The sequence below is a fragment of the Enhydra lutris genome, unplaced genomic scaffold (assembly GCF_002288905.1).
Source record: "Enhydra lutris kenyoni isolate GAN:26980312 unplaced genomic scaffold, ASM228890v2 scaffoldscaffold55, whole genome shotgun sequence".
Lineage (NCBI taxonomy): Eukaryota > Metazoa > Chordata > Mammalia > Carnivora > Mustelidae > Enhydra > Enhydra lutris.
The window spans coordinates 9,333,024-9,340,730 of NW_019154139.1; positions in this window are offsets into that span (position 1 = coordinate 9,333,024).

Below are 7,707 nucleotides of genomic sequence, written 5' to 3' on the forward strand. Positions count from 1 at the left end.
CACACCCTGTCCTCCTGCTTCCTCATCAGTGTCCCTCACCCACCTGCCACGGGGGTAGGGCAGGACCAGGATGTCTTCCAATCCTGCTGGAAATCCTCATGGGGGCTGTTGAAACGGGATGCAGGAAAGGGACAGAGTCCCGTGGGCGGTGTGGCGTTTCTGGAGCAGGTGGGCCACGCCGGGAGGGGCCCCAGGAGGCCAGATGGGACCCGGGCTGGCCTTCTAAGACAGAAAGGGACAAAGGGGGATCAGAAGTGGCTGAGGAAGGGGCGGTGGGCTTGGAGCCACCAGGCCAGAGTCCAGTTTTGGTTCTGCTCCACACCAGGGGTGGGGGGACTCTGTTGAGTTATCTCCCTCTGAGACTCAGTGTCCTCGTCTGTGGCATGAAGGGTTCTGTCAGAGGAGGCATCAAGCTGGCCTCGTGCTTGAGTCTGGACCGTCAGGCCTCAGGCCCCTTCTGACAGCCTGACAGCGAGGGGTTTCCATAACTCAGGACATAATATGCTCTCAGGGGGCTAGGTTCTGGCTGCAAGAGTCGCTAGCTGAGTGCCTTGAGCAAGATGCTCGGTCCGTGCCCCTGTTTCCCTGCTTCTACGAAGAAGACTATGAGAGCACCCATCTTCTGGGGTGCCGGAGGACCCCGAGAGTTCACATACCCACAGGGCAGAACAGTGTCCAGAGAGTCATCCTAAGATGGTTTCTAACTGGCGGTCCCCAGGACAGCTCCGCTTCTGGCCCCTAGGAGCACCCCGGCCCTCAGGACAGAGGTGGGAATGGCCAGAGGAGGAGGGAGAGAAAGTAGGGAACTCACAGCCCTAGAGGCTGGAACCACCTCCCTTGGCTTCTGTCTCCTAGTAGTGATCTTGGTCTTAGGGCTCAGATATTGGGTCCTCCTGTGTTGTCTCCCTCCCTGGACTGGTCAGAGCTCGGCACCCAGCAGGAGCTCTGAGGGGAGCCAAAGTCCCAGGATGGAGGGCATGGCCTGGGTTCTCAGCGAGTCCCCTACCCTCTCCAGACTTCAGTGTGCGCCTCTGCAGAACAAGAGGGGACGCCTGAGGGGACCCAAGGACAGTACACTGTGGAAGTTCCTGGTTTTTCTCTCTCCTGCCTTCTCCTTCCAGAATCATCAGCTGCCCTTCCACCAGTCCCCACCTCTCTGTTGGTTCTCCCCCCGCAGTCCATCCTCAGTGTCTGCCCTAAAACAAACCAACAAGCCCCTTGACCGAGCTCTGCCATCCTTCTCCCCCCCGCTTCTTGTCCATACCGCCTCTCCGTCTGCCCCCTCACCCCCCTGCTGTAGCCAGCACTCTGGAAACGGCCACATCTCCCAAGGGCCTTCAGCGCCGCTTGTATCTCCCTCCTGCTTGGCTCCAAGAGCCTCTCTCTACTGACTTCTCCTCGGTCTGCTTGGCTTCCCCTGCCACCCTGGACCCTCTGGGTCATTCTTAGGGTTTCGGTCCCACCCTCTTCTCCCCTCCCAGCCCGACCATCCATGTCTAATCCCTCCCTAGCAGGGGCTGGCGGGAGGTGGGGGGCAGGACCCACAGCCTAGCTGTGTCACCTTTAGTTAGCTACTTACCTTCTCTGTGCCTCAGTTTCCTCACCTGTAAAATGGGGCTAATGGTGGTTTCTACATCTTAGGGTGGTGGAGGGATTAACTGGGTATTAAGTGTGAAGCGGTCAGAACGTTCCCGTACATGGTGAGACGGAGCCTCTGAGTACCCGCGTCACACAGCCAGTAAGGGGACTGGAGCTCTGGTCTTCTGGACCCAAGTCCCGTTCTCTTCCATTTTCCTTGTGGCACACTCATCACCCCCCATCCTCCCTGAGGGGTTTCGCAGCCAAGAGCAGGCCTCCCATCTCCAGTGGTGGAATCTCTGGGGCAGAAAAGGAAATGGGGTAAGATGCCCTGAGGATCTGAAATGACACCCAAGACCTGCATAGGGGACCCTCTTCCGTTGCTGCTGTGGTCCTGCAGGTTCTGACTCTGCCCTCTTTGGGGTTCCATCCCTTGAGGGAAGATGGGGAGCAAAGCCTGGGTAGCCGGACGCCTGGGAGCCTGGCGCCACCTGGTGGTCACAGTGCATCCTACTGTCCCCCTGAGCTCAGGATGAGAGCTCTGAAAAGGCACCTTGAACATTCTCTAGCCATCTCTCAGCAATCAGCAACCAGAAGCTGGCCCTTTAACAGCCCTCCCAGCCCCTCTTGTGTAACCCCTCATCTTCTGCCCTCTTCCCCATGCATTGCTTAAGCCAGCTTCTCATTGAGCATTCATTCGCTCACTCAACAAACACTAACCCCCTATCTTGTGCCTCGCTCTAGGCAGAGCGGAGGATGGTGAGATGAATCCGATGTGTTCCCTGTCCTGGAGCAGCTTGATGGGGAGACACGCACAGACAAACAGTAGGATCAGGGCTGCGATTGGGGGAACCCCGGGCGTGTTGCTGGGGGTCAGGGAGAAGGGTAGTCTGGGATGGAGGAGGGGATGTTTGAGCTTCATTTTCAAGGATGGACACAACAGCAGCTGGTAGAGGCAGAGGTCCATGGTAATCACAGAGGGGGTGTGGGGAATGCCAAGGAAGGAACCTGCATTGGCAAAGTATGGAGGTCCTGAGCGGAGAGCCATTGAAGCATGGTCCATTGTGTTTCCCAACACCACCAAGCAATTAACTCAATTCTGTTTCTGTCTACCTGAAGATAGTGTTGGATCCCACAGGTTGAGGGTCCGTCAGTCCTACAAGTCTCCCCCACACCATACCCCACTTCAGATGCCAATCACGAGTCTAAGTTTCTCACCTGTGCTTCCGACCAACTGACCTGCTATAAGTGGGAGGTTCTCATGACATCTTCCTTGGGTTCGATTAATTTGCTAGAGCGGCTCTCAGAACTATGGAAAGGAGTTTCCTCACTAGATGCCTGGTTTGTTGTAAAAGGCTACAGCTCAGCAACAGCCATATGGAAGAGATGCATAGAGCAAGGTTTGGAGAAAGGGTGTGGAGTTTTTTAAAGTTTAAAAAAAAATTTTTAAAGATTTTATTTATTTGTTTGACAGAGAGAGACATAGTGAAAGAGGGAACACAAGCAGGGGGAGTGGGAGAGGGAGAAGCAGGCCTTCCACCGAATAGGGAGCCCGATGCAGGACTCCATCCTGGGACCCTTGGACCATGACCTGAGCTAAAGGCAGAGGCTTAAGCCTGGGTGTGGAGATTTTATGCTCTCCAAGCACACCACTCTCCTGAGACCTCCAGGTGTAAACCAATCCGGAAGCTCTTTGAACCCCATCCTTTTGGGGTTTTATGGAGGCTTTGTTACGTACGCACAACTGATTAAGTCACTGGCCATTGGCTACCGATTCAACAATTCAACGTCCAGCCCCACTCCCCCCCCCCCCCCAGAAGTCAAGGGGTTGGGGCTGAAAGCTTGAACCCTGTAACCACCTGGCAAGTTCCTCTGGCAACCAGCCCCCATCCTTAGTTGCTTCCCCAAAGTCACTTCATGAACATAAACTCAGATGCAGTTGAAAGGGGCTCCTTAGAAATATCAAGACAACTTTATTGCTCTAAACCAAGGGTTTTAGAAGTGCTGTGCCAGAGATGGGAAGAAGACCAAATCCATATTGCTTATTTGGAATCACAGTCTCATAAGTGGTTCGTAGGAAATGATGCACCAGCTGTAAGTGCCAGATGGAAGAGGCAGCAGGGACCAAGGTGAGGGGTGCTGGTGGCTTGATCTGGGAAAGAAGGTGGTGGTATGGTAGTGACCATAGCGGTTGGGAGAAGAGGAAGGAATTGAAAGGTGGGTGAGAGCTGAGCCAGACGGAGGGTCTGAGACACTCTTTCGGGGGCTGAGAATCTGCATTTTTATATTTAAAATGCAAACTGTAGACAGTATGTCTAACTTTATTAATGATCTTAAAAATCATATGATAATTCACCATAGTAGTTAACTTGATAAGAAAAGCCATATGATTATCTCAACAGATGCATAAAAGGCAAATGACAAAATTCAACATAGTTATAATGAAAACTCTCAGCAAACTAGGAATAGAAGGAAACTCTCTCGATCTAATAAAGTGTGCCTACCAAAAAAACCCACAAAAACCCCTATAGCAGATATCATTAATACTGGTAAAACTCTGAGTGCTTTCTCCTTAAGATCAGGAAAAAGACAAAGATGTCTGCCCTTCATACCTCCAGTCGACATCACACTAGAGGTCTTAGCCAGTGCAATAAGGGAAGAAAAACAAAGGCATTCAGACTGGAAATGAAGGAAAACTGCCTTTAGTCTCAGACGTGATCATCGATGTAGGAAACTGAGTGAAATTTATAAAAAAGATAATAAAACTAATAAGTGAGTATGGCAATTTTTGTAGGATACAAGGTTAAATTTAGTTCTGTATACTGGTCATGAACAATTGGAAAGTGACATTTAAAAATGCCACATAATGCAGCAAAGAAACACTTAGGGATAACTGACATGATCGTGTAGCAATAATACACCCAGAACTACAGAACATTGCTCAGAATGTCAACATTGTTGAAAGAAATTAAACAAGAACTAAATATTAACTGTTGTTAAACAAAGAGTTATAATATTTTCATGAGCTGGAAAATTCAATATTGTTAAGCTGTCAGTCATTTCAAAATTGAGCTATGGACTCAACATAATCTCAATAAAAATTCAACCAGTCTTTTTTGGGGAGGGGAATTGACAAGTTGGATAACCATATGGAAAAACAAAATGAGCCTGGATCCTCATCTCACATCATATACAAAAATTAACTCATAATGGATCATATACCTAAAAGTAAGAGCTTTCATTCTTGGAAAGACACAGAAATTAAAAGACAAGTCCCAATCTGGGAGAAAATATTTGCAAGACATTTATTTGATAAAGGACTTGAAATGTATAAATAAATGAACAAATTCTTGAAACTCAGAAATAAGACAACCTGCCTTTTTAAATGGGCAAAAGATTTAAAAACACACTTTACCGAAGAGGATATAGAATGACAAATAAAGAAGCAAAAAGATGCCCAATATCATTAGTTGTTAGAGAAAGGCAAGTTTTCTACACTCTATCAGCACAATACAATAAATAGTTAAAATGGAAAAAACTTACCATATCAAGTGTTGGCAAGGGTGTGGAGCAACTGGGAACTCTCCCACAGTGTTAATGGAATATAAAATAGTCCAGCCCGTGTAGAAAACAGTTTGACAGTTTCTCTGAAAGTTGCCATTTACTACCCAGTGATTCCGCTCCAGGCAGATGCCCCAGAGACCTGAAAATTGCTTCCTAGGCATGCCGCCACCGGTACCCTTCCACTGGACTCCTGGATAAATCCCTTTGTTTCTTATTTCCTACACTTCTCTCTGATTTGATTTCGACCTCTTGTACTGACAGGTGCTCACCAAAGTCTATAACCTCCTCTGGTCCCTTGGTGCCATGACAGATGACTCAATCCCTTGCATCCATTCTTTGCACCATGACTAGTTCTTGTCAAAGAAATGTGCCTGGAAGGTGTGTTATTTCCATGGAAGTGACATGCTTTCCCTTTGTGCAACAACTACATGTTCCCATGGAGGACTCTGAGGCTCCAGGGGATGGTGGAACAGCCAGACAGAAGTCTGAGTCCTGAATGACTGTGTGGAACAGCCTCCCCTCCCTCCAACCCCAGCCCCACTAACCTACATTGGATTCTAAGATGGTCAAGAGATGAGAACTCTTCGAGCATTTAACTACTGAGACTGTGTGTGTGTGTGTGTGTGTGTGTGTGTGTGTGTGTGTGTGTATGTATTTGGTCTAAGAGCTAGCATTATTTTTTTTTAAGATTTTATTTGCTTATTTGACAGAGAGAGAGAACAAGCACGGGGGAGGAGGCAGAGGGAGAGGAAGAAGCAGACTCCCCACTGAGCAGGGAGCCCAACAGGGGGCTCAATCCCAGGACCCTGGGATCCTGACCCAAGCCGAAGGCAGATGCTTAACTGACTGAGCCACCCAGGCGCCCCGATAGCTAGCATTATTTATCCTGATCCACTGCCATTCTCCCTGAGGTAGATTCTGAAAGAACTTCCTAATGAGGGATGTTCAGGAGGCAGGTTTTCAGAGCTCTTGCAAGTTGGAAAAATGTCTTTATTGAGCCCTCATAGTTGAGTTTGGCTATTGAGGCTAATCTGCTAGTTGCCTACCTGATATCTATTTCCTGACTTATTTCTTGTTCACAGAACCCCTTTCCCAGTATGGGGCAGCAATGAAATTCTGCTAACTACCCGCTTCCTTGGGCTCTTTGGCAGCCAGGATGAGCTATGCGACACACTTATGGCAACTGAACTATAAGCAGAAGTTTTTTTGGGTTTCCTGGATAAGCTTTGTTTCCCTGATAAAATCAGGGTAAAAGGGACCATAAGCTTGTGGCACCAACCTTTCTCCTCCTTCTTGAGAGGAAGATGTGATGCCCGGAGCTGGAGCGGCTATCTTGTGACCATGTGGCAATAAACACAAGGTAGAGGTCCATGGAATCACAGAGATGCTTGCCCTGATGTCTCTGATCTATGGAATAAGCAGGCACTACTTTCTACATGTATTCTTAGATGAGAAAATGACCTCCTGTTCATTTCAGGTGCGTCAGTCATTTTCTGTTACATAGACCATTTTTAACTGACCCAGAAGGTATATAATTTTTGGTTCAAAGTAATTTTCCCTTAGAATTTGAATTCCTTTCTCTGCTGTCTTCTGGCCTTTGTTGCACGTGATGTCAGACTGATTGATACTCCTTTCTTTGTGATTTTGTTTTATTTTATTTTACTTTTTAGAGAGACAGACAGAGCGGCGGTGGGGGGGAATGGAGTGGGAGAGAATCCCAAATAGGCTCCACACCCGGCTCAGAGCCTGACATGGGGCTCCATCTCACAACCCTGAGACCACGACCTGAGCCGAAATCAAGAGTTGGATGCTCAACCAAGCCACCCAGGCACCCCCATGATTTTGTTTCAAACAAAGTTTTTAATTTTTAAAATCCTAATGTTCAGACATTTCTTAGTGTATATAGGTGCCTTTTAAAAATTGTGGGGGCATCTGCGTGACTCAGTCAATTAAGAGTCTGACTCCTGATCTCAGCTCAGGTCTTGATCTCATCGGGGTCATGAGTTCAAGCCCCACCTTGGGTTCCATGCTGGTCATGAAACCTACTTTAAAAAAAAAAAAAAATCCATCCTTCTCATCCTTCTCATCTGTTGACAAGCTTTTCAATTCGGTGATGCTATCTCTGTTTGGTGCTGGAAAATTCTTTTCTATTTGGCCATTTCCTCCCCGTTAACCTCCTACTTTCTCTTTCTGAAACTCCCGATAGCAGATGTTGGACCTGGATAGACCCTTCATACCTCTTGTTTTTTGTTTTCATGTTTTACATCTTTGTGCTATGTCCTAGGATCCACTAGTTCTTTGTTAGTTTTGAAAATTTCAACAATGTTTTTAAACATCCAAGAATTTGGGGCTCCTGGTGGCTCAGTGGGTTAAAGCCTCTGCCTTTGGCTCAGGTCATGATCCCAGGGTCCTGGGATCGAGCCCCGCATCGGGCTCTCTGCTCGGCGGGGAGCCTGCTTCCCTTCCTCTCTCTCTGCCTGCCTCTCTGCCTACTTGTGACCTCTGTCTGTCAATTAAATAAATAAAATCTAAAATAAAATAAAATAAAATAAACATCCAAGAATT